Here is an 11,787-nt window from a genome sequence, read left to right as displayed (position 1 = left end):
GCCTTGGAAAAGGTGCAACACAGAGCTACAAGAGTGATTCCTGGTCTTAGAGGAATGTCTTATGAGGAGAGGTTAGCGGAGCTGAATCTGCTTAGCCTCGAGCAAAGGAGACTAAGGGGGGACATGATCCAGGTCTATAAGATTCTAACAGGTCTCAATGCTGTTCAGCCAAATTGCTATTTCAATATTAGTTTGAATACTAGAACTCGTGGCCATAAGTGGAAATTAGTGGGAGAACATTTTAAAATGAATTTGAGGAAGCACTTCTTTACACAGCGTGTAGAGTATGGAATAATCTTCCTGCTAGTGTAGCGTAAGCTAAAACCCTGGGTTCCTTTAAATCAGAGCTAGATAAGATTTTAACAACTCTGAGCTATTAGTTAAGTTCTCCCCAAACGAGCTTGATGGGCCGAATGGCCTCTTCTCGTTTGTAAATTTCTTATGTTCTTATGTGACTATAGTCAGTTATAATGTTTTTCTCTCAAGCTGCTGCCATATTTCTGACATCCACTGGACACGTCAATTCACAGAACAAGCGATCCTTCCGGAAACAATGTGTACTTTTCAGGGAGGCCACTAGGTGGAGACAAAATATAGATTGCTAAATATAAGAGGTTCAGGATTAAATTATAAGCAAGCCGATCTATGCACGATATTTATAAAACACCATGATTACTCCATTTTAACTGGACGCTTCTTTTTATGCCAGTTTGTAATTAGCAGTCATTTGCGTTCTTTCATAATAAAAATAAATCAAATATTATGAGGCATAAATTATTTGTATATTTTGCCAGAACAGAAATCACGCCACTGAATTTCAGCACTTTCCCGTTTGAGATGAACGTGATGTTGCCTTTTCCTGCCCGGCGACCTTTAAAAATCCATGACAGCAGCGGTTAGATGCAGCGTGTGCAGCGGCCATATTCACGGACAAAATCAAGCTGATCACTAAGACTTAGTTTGTGGTTAATTAATACATAAGTAACAGCATAATACTACATTATTTGTGCCCCTCAGGTAAAGTGTTACCGATGAGAGAACACTTTGAAAATCAGTAAATAACATTTTCTCTTGCCTTGACTCCATGTCTAAATCAGACCTAGACATGTTTGAGTAGATTATCATGGTTCCTCTGGTTATTGCACTTACACACACAATATGAAGAAAATGTAAGTGAACCGAAATCTCCATGCAATGAATTAGCATCCTGTGAGTGTGTTTCAAGTGCTGCAGCCCATACATTAGCAATGGGTATCAGATCACTGTATTCAACAGAGTGAGGGGTTATTCAGAAAGGACCAGTGTATTATTATAAAACAGACTGATAAATCAACTTCTTTAAGCAATTATTACTGTATGTCTGGTCCAATAATCCAACATGCTCTCCCAGCTGGCAGCTTTCAAGGAGGATTGACCTCATTGTTCTTGCAAAACTAGACATTTATGAAGGCCTCTATACCTTAACAAGCTTACGATTAAATGCAGCATGGCCTTTGATGTCCTATCTGGATGTATGGGGGTGATTTTCTGTACTGAGTTAGATCAAATGCATGAATCCATTTCCAAAAGCTGTTTATCTGGGTCCCCGCGATGGGGCACCTTGGATATGGGGCCAGTATCTCACAGGCCTTGGACACCTAATCACTCAGGCATCTCTGAGTCGCTTCTTTATTTAGCCTAATAAATAGCTTTTGTCTAGCAAATTTAACACAAACCAGTTTGTGGCCTGATTGAAAAGCTAATGAAAGCTAATTCAGTAGCAGGAAAAGGTTTTCCTGGTTATTTACATATATTTCAGAGGTTCACAGGGCTGCCAACTTTGCTCAGCTGGCTGGTCTGACATTTTCAATTGGAGACACGTCTGCACACGCATTTACATGTATGTAACAGTTTTATTACCTTGTAAATATTCTGTAGGGTTTGCTAGCTACCCAAAGCTTTTGATGTAGCTAATTATAAATTTATAATACAACCCCAATTCCAATGTGTCACACTTAGTCAAGGAAGAGGACAGAGATGCAGAAGTGCAGGGACAATCAGGGTTTAATGGAGAGATTCGACAATAAGCAGCTAGGAGCCGTAGCCCCCCTGACAGATGCGGTGCCGGCTCTTCAGCCCGGATGGGCGGGGCGAGTGCGAGCCGAGCGAGCGAGGTCGCCCACTCGACGAGCAGGTGAGAATGTATCGAGTCGGCGCGCTGAAATCGTGGTATTGATCCGCAATCCTGGGTCGATGCCTGGGGGGTCCGTCCGACGAATAGACACAGGTACGAGGAACATGAGGAAGGGAGAACAGGAGGTGCTGGACTCGGCGGGACAGGTAGGTTAAGGACGGGAGCTGGTCTGAGGAGGGAAGGCAATAAGGAGAGGATCACACACGAGGCTAACAGGTAACGCGGGGAGAAGCGGAAAGACGGAGGACGAGAAGAACGCTCGGTATGGCTAGATAACATCTGCTCAATACGTCGCGAGGAACTTTGGGGTTTGCTCTGCTTGTATAGGTGGCTAATCGTCTGTCGATGCATTGCACCTGTCCGGTTCCGGCCTCTGTGGGCGTGACACAATGAAGTTGGGACGTTGTTCAAATTGTAAAGAAAAACAGAATGCAATGATATGGAAATCTCATAAACCCATATTTTATTCATAACAAAACATAGAAAACACATCAAATGTTTAATCTGAGAAAATGTATAATTTTAAGGAAAAGATAAGGTAATTTTGAATGTCATGGCAGCAACACGTCTCAAAGAAGTTGTGACAAGGCTATATTTACCACTGGGTGGCATCCCCTCTTCTTTTAACAACAGTCTGTAAACGTCTGGGGACTGAGGAGATCAGTTGCTCGAGTTTTGGGAGAGGAATGTTGTCCCATTCTTGTCAGATACAGGATTCTAGTTGCTCAACTGTCCTACAGTAGGTCTTCTGTGTCATAATTTTTGTTTTATGATGCACCAAATGTTCTCAATGAGTGAAAGATCTGGACCACTGGCAGGCTAGTTCAGTATCCGGATCCTTCTTCTACGAATCCATTATGTTGTAATTGATGCAGTGTGTGGTTTGGTATTGTCATGATGGAAATGGAAGGTCTTTCCTGAAAGAGATGTCATCATATGTTTCTCTAGAACCTGGATATACCTTTCAGCATTGATGGTGCCTTTCCAGATATACAAACTGCCCATGCCATATGTGCTAATTAATGCACCCCCAAACATCACAGATGCTGGCTTTTCAACTGAGCGCCGATAACACGCTGGGTGGTCCTTCTCCTCTTTAGTCTGGATGATACAACATCCCTGGTTTCCAAAAAGAATTTCAAATTTAGATCATCTGATCACAGAACAGTTTTCCACAATCCATTTTAAATGAGCTTTGGCCTAGAGAAGGTGTCAGCGCTTCTGGATCATGTTCAAATAGCTTCTTCTTTGAATGATAGAGTTTCAACTGGCATCTTTGGATGGCACGGCGAATTGTGTTCACTGATAACGTTTTCTGGAAATATTCCTGAGCCCATTTAGCGATTTCCATTGCAGAATCATGCCTGTTTGTGAGGCAGTGCTGCCTAAAGGCCCGAAGGTCATGGGCATCCAGAATACTTGTCCCTGACACACAGAGATTTCTCCAGATTCTCTGAATCTTTTGATTATATTATGTACTGTAGATGATGATATTTTTGACCTCTTTGCAATTTTACACCGAGGAACTTTTTCCCTGAAATTGCTCCACTATTTGTCAATGCAGTATTAGGGGGATTGGTGATCCTCTGTCCATCTATACTTCTGAAAGGCAATGCAACTCTAAGACGCTCTTTTTATACCCAGTCATGTTACTGACCTGTTGCCAATTGACCTAATTATTTGAAAATTGTTTCTCCAGCTGTTGGGTTTTTGTACCACTAACCTTTCCAGCCTCCTATTGCCCCCCGTCACTTTTTTGAGACGTGTTGCGTGTTCATTGAAAATGAGCCAATATTTTTCACTAAATAGCAAAATATCTCACTTTAAACATTTTACGTTTTCTATGTTTTGTTATGAATAAAATATCAGTTTATAAGATTTCCATATCATTGCATTTTTTTTTATTTACAATTTGCACAATGTCCCAACTTCACTGGAATTGGAGTTGTGGAATAATATAGATTTGCCCTAAGATTTCTTGAGTGAGCCTGACAGTCAGGAAGTGTGAGCGTCACGCCAGATGCGTGAGAATCGGTAACCTTGGGTTCAAAGCCGAGTAAATGTGCCTTAAACTGCTTTATTGCTTCTTTCATTCCACAGATCCTTAAACATGAGCATCAGGCAAAATACGACAAATATGTAAGGTGTGTTTTAATGGGTCCAGCACACAAACGGGATATTTACCCCAAGGCTAACGCTTCCAACATTACAAACATTACAAATGACGAGGGCTCGGCCTATTAGCCACCGTGTAACCTCCACAGTCTGCATAAATAACGTGGTACCAGACCACACCTAGAGGTGGTTCTAAATGACGAGGGCTCGGCCTATTAGCCGCAGCGTAACCTCCACAGTCTGCATAAATAACGCGGTACCAGACCACACCTAGAGGTGGCCGTAAATGACGAGGGCTCGGCCTATTAGCCGCAGCGTAACCTCCACAGTCTGCATAAATAACGCGGCACCAGACCACACCTAGAGGGGGCCGTAAATGACGAGGGCTCGGCCTATTAGCCGCAGCGTAACCTCCACAGTCGGCATAAATAACGCGGCACCAGACCACACCTAGAGGCGGCCGTAAATGACGAGGGCTCGGCCTATTAGCCGCAGCGTAACCTCCACAGTCTGCATAAATAACGTGGTACCAGACCAGACCTAGAGGGGGCCCTAAATGACGAGGGCTCGGCCTATTAGCCGCAGCGTAACCTCCACAGTCTGCATAAGTAATGCGGCACCAGACCAGACCTAGAGGTGGCCATAAATGACGAGGGCTTGGCCTATTAGCTGCTGTACTGAGGGCAGCAGCAGGAGAAACCCGTGGTTTCCTAAAAGCCTGGGCCAGGCTGGGATTGACAGAGGCACATAGTGCCATATGTGACAGGCCCTCCCTAGGCTGGGTCCCCAGGGGCCTCTGCTGATTGGCTGTCGGAGTGCCACATGTAATGAGCCCTCCCCAGGCTCGGTCCCCAGAGGCCTCTGCTGATTGGCTGTCGGAGTGCCACATCTTCCCTAGGCTCGGTCCCCAGGGGCCTCTGCTGATTGGCTGTCATACACTATTGCAATTACACTATGACCACTCAGGAGCAAAGCGGGAGGCCAGCAAACGTTCGCATCCTTGGATGTGTTCTGTGCCGTAAGTGTTTGCAGGAGGTCCTGGCAGATTCTCTGGACTTCTCGCCCTCGTCGCCATTCGTCAGTTGCTCCCTTCGGCTCCGCCTCCCGGACATGGCCACACCCCCTGTCTTCGGCACTACTTCCTGTTTCTGCAAAGAAAAGGCCACAGCTCGCACACCTCGAAAGCTTTGCTCATTGCTTGATTTATTATTGGATTGTTGATAGTTTGATTGCTTGTGTATGACGGTTTTGGTTTTTTTGTTTTCGCTACACCCTTTTTCGGTACTTCTGCCCTGGTTTGTTGTTTTTCTGGTTTGACCCTTTGCCTGTTTTCGACTATCCTTTGCCTTCTTCCTTCGGTACCGTTGTTTGGGTTTTTGTGTGCTTGCTGTGTGTGTGTTTGTAACTAGGTATGTAAGGAGTGACTGCCTTTTTGTTTTTGCGAGATGTGGTGGTTTATTGTTGGTTTGGTTAGGGAGCTAGGAGTTAGTATTGTTGTTTTGTTTGTAATTTGTTTATCTCATGTAGGGTTAGTTTAGATTGGGTTTCGTTCGGCAGCGGTGTTTTGTTTGTTGTTTTGGCCATTGTCACTCCCGACGTCTGTTACACCTGGTGTTTGTGAAAGTGTTTGTGAGAAACAACATAAAAAAAGATCCCTCTTGATTCCCTTTCCCCGCTTGTCTCGTCTCCCCTTTCCCTTTCTGACGGTCTCCAACCTTAGACTGGGGATCATAACAGATGGCATCTCCCAGTCTGGATTCCCAGTACGTTTTGGGTTCTCCTGCTGATCTCAGTTCCATTGAAGAGCAGCTGTAATCAGCGCACACTCCATACCTCCTCTTCCTGCTCTCTGACAGCTCACTTCATTAATCTCACAGAAGAGCAGCTGTAATCAACGCACGCTCCTTACCTCCTCCTCCTGCTCTCTGACAGCTCACTTCATTAATCTCACAGAAGAGCAGCTGTAATCAGCGCACGCTCCTTACCTCCTCCTCCTGCTCTCTGACAGCTCACTTCATTAATCTCACAGAAGAGCAGCTGTAATCACTGCACACTCCATACCTCCTCTTCCTGCTCTCTGACAGCTCACTTCATTAATCTCACAGAAGAGCAGCTGTAATCAGCGCGCGCTCCTTACCTCCTCCTCCTGCTGTCTGTCAGCTCACTTCATTAATCTCACAGAAGAGCAGCTGTAATCAGCACGCGCTCCTTACCTCCTCCTCCTGCTCTCTGACATCTCCCTTCATTAATCTCACAGAAGAGCAGCTGAGCAGTGACAATGCTGCAAGATTCCTCTGTCATTAATGACACCAAAGAAAATGTTCAGGCTGACTTGTAGGCTGCTGTATGATACCAGCACGGAAATCTCTCACTTCTCTTACGATTCCATTTACCATCATATTTTCTAGTAATTTTTCCAATCTGCTATACTATTACCATGGATGGATTAAAAAAATATACAAACAGGGCTTTAGAGAGGGAAAAAAATCTACTTATTTTTTGAGCAAAATCAAAGACCAAACCAAAGAGCAGCAGTATCCGTATACGTGCAATAAAACTATTATATGGGAACTATCACCAAACACACCATATTAAGATAGAACTGAATGCCCCGGCCGGCCAGATCTAATGCTTTTTGGTTTTTGCTTGGATCTGCTGATAAACATTTCTATTATAACTCAACATAAGAAAACCAAGAGCCCTATTTGATGTGCCTGTTGTGTGTTGTTTTGGACAGAAGTGTCTGCTGAAAAGGTTCTGTTGAATAGGAGTACTGAGAATTCAAATGTATTCATACCTTTTTGGTGCTGTGGTTGGCTGTGGTCTGTCAGGCTGCTTGTTACTCTCAGAGCTGCAAACTTTAGCATCTGGAGGGAATTAAAGCCAAATGTGTCAGAAATGTGTCCCTCTGAGTACTGAAGCTTGTTTACTGTCAGAAAATTACATGACTCAGTTCTTTTGGCAATCTGGGAAAAACTGGAACATTCCAGTTCTCCACTGATGAGAGGACGGGGCTGCACTCATGCACATGAACCAATAGAAGAGGAGAATTATGTTTGTTATACGTTTGATCTTGGCTTGTTGGTGTTTTGTGACCAATTAGGACTTAGATGTCCTTATAGGGAATTGGGTGTTATGATTTACCAGCTGGTTGCTGTTTGTGCTCGGGGTAGCTGGTGCCAGAGTGTGACTGGAGCACTTTGCTGGATTGCTTGAATAAAAGAGAACTTTGCTCACCAACTGCGACGTCTGGAGTTTTATTCTAAGTGGCTAAACTAAAGTTATTAGAGAGGTTGATTTATAATTTTTCTTCCACAGGGTCAGTCCTGTGCTGGTGCTGCAGCCCCAGTTAAATGTACTGCAGGGTGTACGATGCACCGCTCCCAAACTATCTATCTATCTATTGGAACTTTGCCATCTTGCTCATTTGACTTCCTCTGACAGACCTGAATGTTGGGTTCTGAGTCTGGTCCCTCCCAAGGTTTCTTCCTCCTAGGGAGTTTTTCCTTGCCACTGTCACCTCTGGCTTGCTCACTGGGGGCTTTGGGCAGGGGTTATGTAATGTAAAGTACTTTCAGACAATGTAATGTTGTGAGAATGCAGTATATAAATAAAATTAAATTGAACTGAACTATCTTTCTGTGTATTATGCAGTGTTTTTTTCTTGTTCCACGCCTTCTTGTCCTTTCCAAACTCCATGTGCTCTGCTCCGCCCCATGACTACAAAACGGGAAATTTCTGCACCTTATCAGACAGCGAGTTCTCTCCCCAAAGCCAGTGTCACTTATTTACGTTCACCTTCCCAGTCGCTTCACATTCAAGGTAAGAAAATGCTGTTAGTTACTTTAATAGGCTTTGTGATTTTAAAATCCAGGACTAGAAGAGTGACATGGTAAAGACACAAGGAAAAATAATATTAACAGAATCACTATATTTAATCACTTAAGAATGTTTCTATTAGTCATAACTCTCTTTGCATGTGCATTTCAGTGTTTCTCTCTAAGTTGTTTTGCACAGTAATTCTTACACAGTACATTGTTACATTGGTTACTGAATAGACCTCTGAGATAGTAATAATAGACAGAGAGCTTGTTTTCTTGGTGCTGTACGTGTTACAGTCTGTTCTAAATGCTGCAAATTCCTTTCATGTCCTCAAAGGGTACAGAGGTGTTACAGCAATGAGCCATGTTTGCGTTATTTTATAGTCGACATTATAGTTTTATTGCAATATTATCCTTATATCAACAGCATTATTACATCAACCCAAATAACGATGACCAGCAGAAAAGAATTACAGAAATGTAAGTGTGTTTGCATGTTTTTATTAATAATACCATTAATGGGCGGGTGCTGCCTGGCGGTCATGGGGCGTGGGGTCTGGGGTGCCGGTGGTGGCGGGGGCTGGCCCTGGGATGGGTGGTTGGCCTCTTCGGTGCGGGCCTGGGTAGGGGTCTGGGGCTCTGGTGCCCGGGGCCTGGCCGTTTCCTCGGTGGGCGCCTTCCTGCGCGGGGGTGGCCTGTGCTCCCTCTGGGGCGCCGCCGGGGGGGGTGGGACGGTCCATGTCTGGGGGGCCGGCCTGCGCTGTTTGGGGGGTGGCATGTCTCGAGCCCGGGCTGGTCTGCCACTTTTTTGTCGTCGAATGAGTGGGTAACTGAGTGCGGGCTGCCCTTCGGGGGGGGGGGGGGGCTAGCTCTTGGCGTCGGCACTGCTCCGGGGCGTTGTCGCCGGGGGCCCCGGGTCCGCTCCATCCCATGCCGCGGTGGGGGGCTGGGGTGCCTAATGAGCCAGCTGGTTAGCTGGCTCTCTTCTGCCAGGGGGTAGTAAGCTCCCCCCTGGTATCATGAATCCCAGCCCCTCTCCCCCCTCACTCACATAACATGCCACGCACACATGTAGGATCTCGGGGTGGGAATGTGCCGCGCACGCTGCGGTGAGGGGGCCATCCACATGGCCTTACTCACTGTGCTGCGCGGCCCTCTGCCTCCCCTTGTTTTAATTGCACTTTAGTCATCACATATCAGTATACACACAGGGCCTTGGGGGGTGGGGGCACTACCTAGAGGTTGGTGGGTGGGGCCGCTGAGGTGGTCTCACTCACCTCTTCACTGCTGCCCACCCCTCAATTTTACTTACACTGTATACATTGAGGGTCTTGGCGGGGGGGCGATGAGGAGGAGAGCTGTTTGCAAGCAGTGCTCCTCCGCACTTCCCCCGTCAATTTTAAATCCATCTTAAGTTTCTCAACAGTCATACTCATCCCTTACACCACATACACTCACCAACACATGCATCCAACACTCCACCTCTCACACAGGTGCGTGGGGGAGGAGAGTGGGCGGGTCTTCCTACACCCCCGCTCCCTGCCCGCGATGGTGGGGGGGGCGCTCGGGCGGTCGTCCGGCTGGCGGTGCCCTGGGGTTGCGGCTGGCGCTGGGGGGTGGCGTCCGTTCCCCCGCATGGCGGAGGGCGGTCCGGAGGGGATGGGCTTATGTCTTTTTGTCTCTGTGTATGTGTCTGTGTATGTTGTGTGAGTGGGTGTATGGTCTATGTGTATGGCTGAGAGGTGTGTCTGCGAGGTGTCTGTGTGGGCGGTGTGGGCCTGGGTTCGGGGCTAGCTGCTCCTTCCTGGGCGCGGCTGCCTCCTTGGCATGGTTGCTGGCCCTCCTCCCCGGGTGGGGGCCTGGGGGGGGCTCGGGCCTCTCCGGCGTGGGTGGGGCTCTCTACCGGGGGCCGGTCGGCTCCCGGCCGCCTGGGGTCCTGGGGCCCTGGCTCTGGCCCGTGCGGGAGCGGCCGTCCCCCTCGCGGGGTCGGCTACCTGTTGCCTCTGGTTCTCTGGGGCTCGTGCCCTTTTGGCTGCGGGGGGCTGCGTCTGGGGTCTCCCCCCTCCTCCTCCTGCTGGGGTGGGGACGCGGCTGTTGTGGGGACGTGGGGCCTTGGCTCTTCTGTGCTCTTGGGGGGCTGCGGACGCCTTGGGTCTCCTGGGCCTGTCTCCGCTGGCCTCTGGCTCTTGTGGGGTGGGGTTGCGGCCCCCCACCCTTGCTATTAAGTACATTCCATGGAGAAATTCACACGCACCCAACACACGTATACCCCCTCACAGAAGAACACACATGCAAACCCACTTCCACGCTCCCTTCCAAGCACATGCAACGATTTTGGATGTCTGTGTATCTGTTTTATTTTCTTTAATTCTGGTTGTGTCTTTGTATTTGTCCATTTTTGGTTGTATTTCAAATGCTGTTTATTTATTTATTTTATTTTATTTTTTTTCCCCTTGCCTTGATATGTGCTTTTTACGTTACTCTTGTCTTTCTTAGCCTCTCTCCCACTGTTGTCTCCCCCTTTGTTCGTGTTTTTTTTTTTTTTTTTTTTTTTTTTTCTCCTCTATCACCTTTTTTAATCTCTCTCCCTACCCCTTTTCTTCACTATCACTCCCTTCCGGACAGCTCGGCAACTGGAATATTTTACATGTGTTAAAAATAAAATACAATAAATATACAAATAAAAAGAAATCGACCAACATGAAGGGCCTATACAGAGTTTATAGAGCCCCTCATGGCAAAGTAAATATGTCTGACACAGCAGTGCATTCAGACCATTATTCTGCTTGCTAATGCTGCCGGACAGGACACATTTAAAAAAAAAAAATAATAATAATACCATTAATACTATGTTATGGTTGTATTCACACAGTTGTTGTGATGAGTGTGTTTTCTGCACTGTGTGTAGATGGATTTCCATATTTGTATTTTGGTGAATTTCTGTGTGTCATTTTAGACAACATCCAAATGAAAAAAACAAAACATCAAAATCATCACCAAAAACACTATTAATTAATTTAATCATTTTTAAAAATATTTTTTTAAGAATACTTTATACTGTAGCTGCTCATATTGTCTTTGTGTTTGTGTGGGAGCGTAAGATGGTTAAAATATATTCTGATATAGTTGTACATGTTTAATTTCACAAAAACAGAATCCTTTGCATTTGTTCTTTTTGCACATGTCGTGAGTGTATGTGTTTTCTGTGTGAGATTCGTTAGTATTGTCCTAAGACGGCACCCGTAGGCAGTGACACCGGACTCTCTCCTCCAGTGTGAGATTCGTTAGTATTGTCCTAAGACGGCACCCATAGGCAGTGACACCGGACTCTCTCCTCCAGTGTGAGATTCGTTAGTATTGTCCTAAGATGGCACCCATAGGCAGTGATACCAGACTCTCTCCTCCAGTGTGAGATGTGAATTTGCATTTTTACAAAGTGGTTCTGGAACACTCCTTAATATTCATGAGAGAATATTCCTGATTGGCCACTGAATGCCTTAAACCAGGGTTGCCCCAATCCAGTCCTGGAGGGCCAGAGCCCTGCACATTTTTGTGTTTCCCCTCATTTACCACACCTGATTCAACTTCTTGTGCTAATTACCACACAGCTCTTGGCCTTGAATCCTTTATGGTGGAACACGGAAAGAACTAAGCTACACAGGGCTCTGGCCTTTCAGG

At 46.2% G+C, this 11,787-nt stretch overlaps 1 long non-coding RNA gene across 1 annotated transcript; it reads right to left on the bottom strand.

The window, feature by feature from the left end:
* Nucleotides 1-1,872: 1,872 nt before the first annotated feature.
* On the bottom strand, nt 1,873-7,223 carry LOC140588807 (uncharacterized). The gene is made up of 2 exons (XR_011990005.1): nt 7,086-7,223; nt 1,873-5,436 (listed from the first exon to the last, which is right to left on the bottom strand). It is a non-coding gene; the product is annotated as an uncharacterized lncRNA (long non-coding RNA).
* Nucleotides 7,224-11,787: the final 4,564 nt, after the last annotated feature.

This window comes from Paramormyrops kingsleyae, chromosome 4 (genome assembly GCF_048594095.1).
Source record: "Paramormyrops kingsleyae isolate MSU_618 chromosome 4, PKINGS_0.4, whole genome shotgun sequence".
NCBI classification, from domain to species: domain Eukaryota; kingdom Metazoa; phylum Chordata; class Actinopteri; order Osteoglossiformes; family Mormyridae; genus Paramormyrops; species Paramormyrops kingsleyae.
The sequence above is the reverse complement of the archived record's forward strand: the minus strand, read 5'-3'. Positions and strand labels throughout refer to the sequence as shown.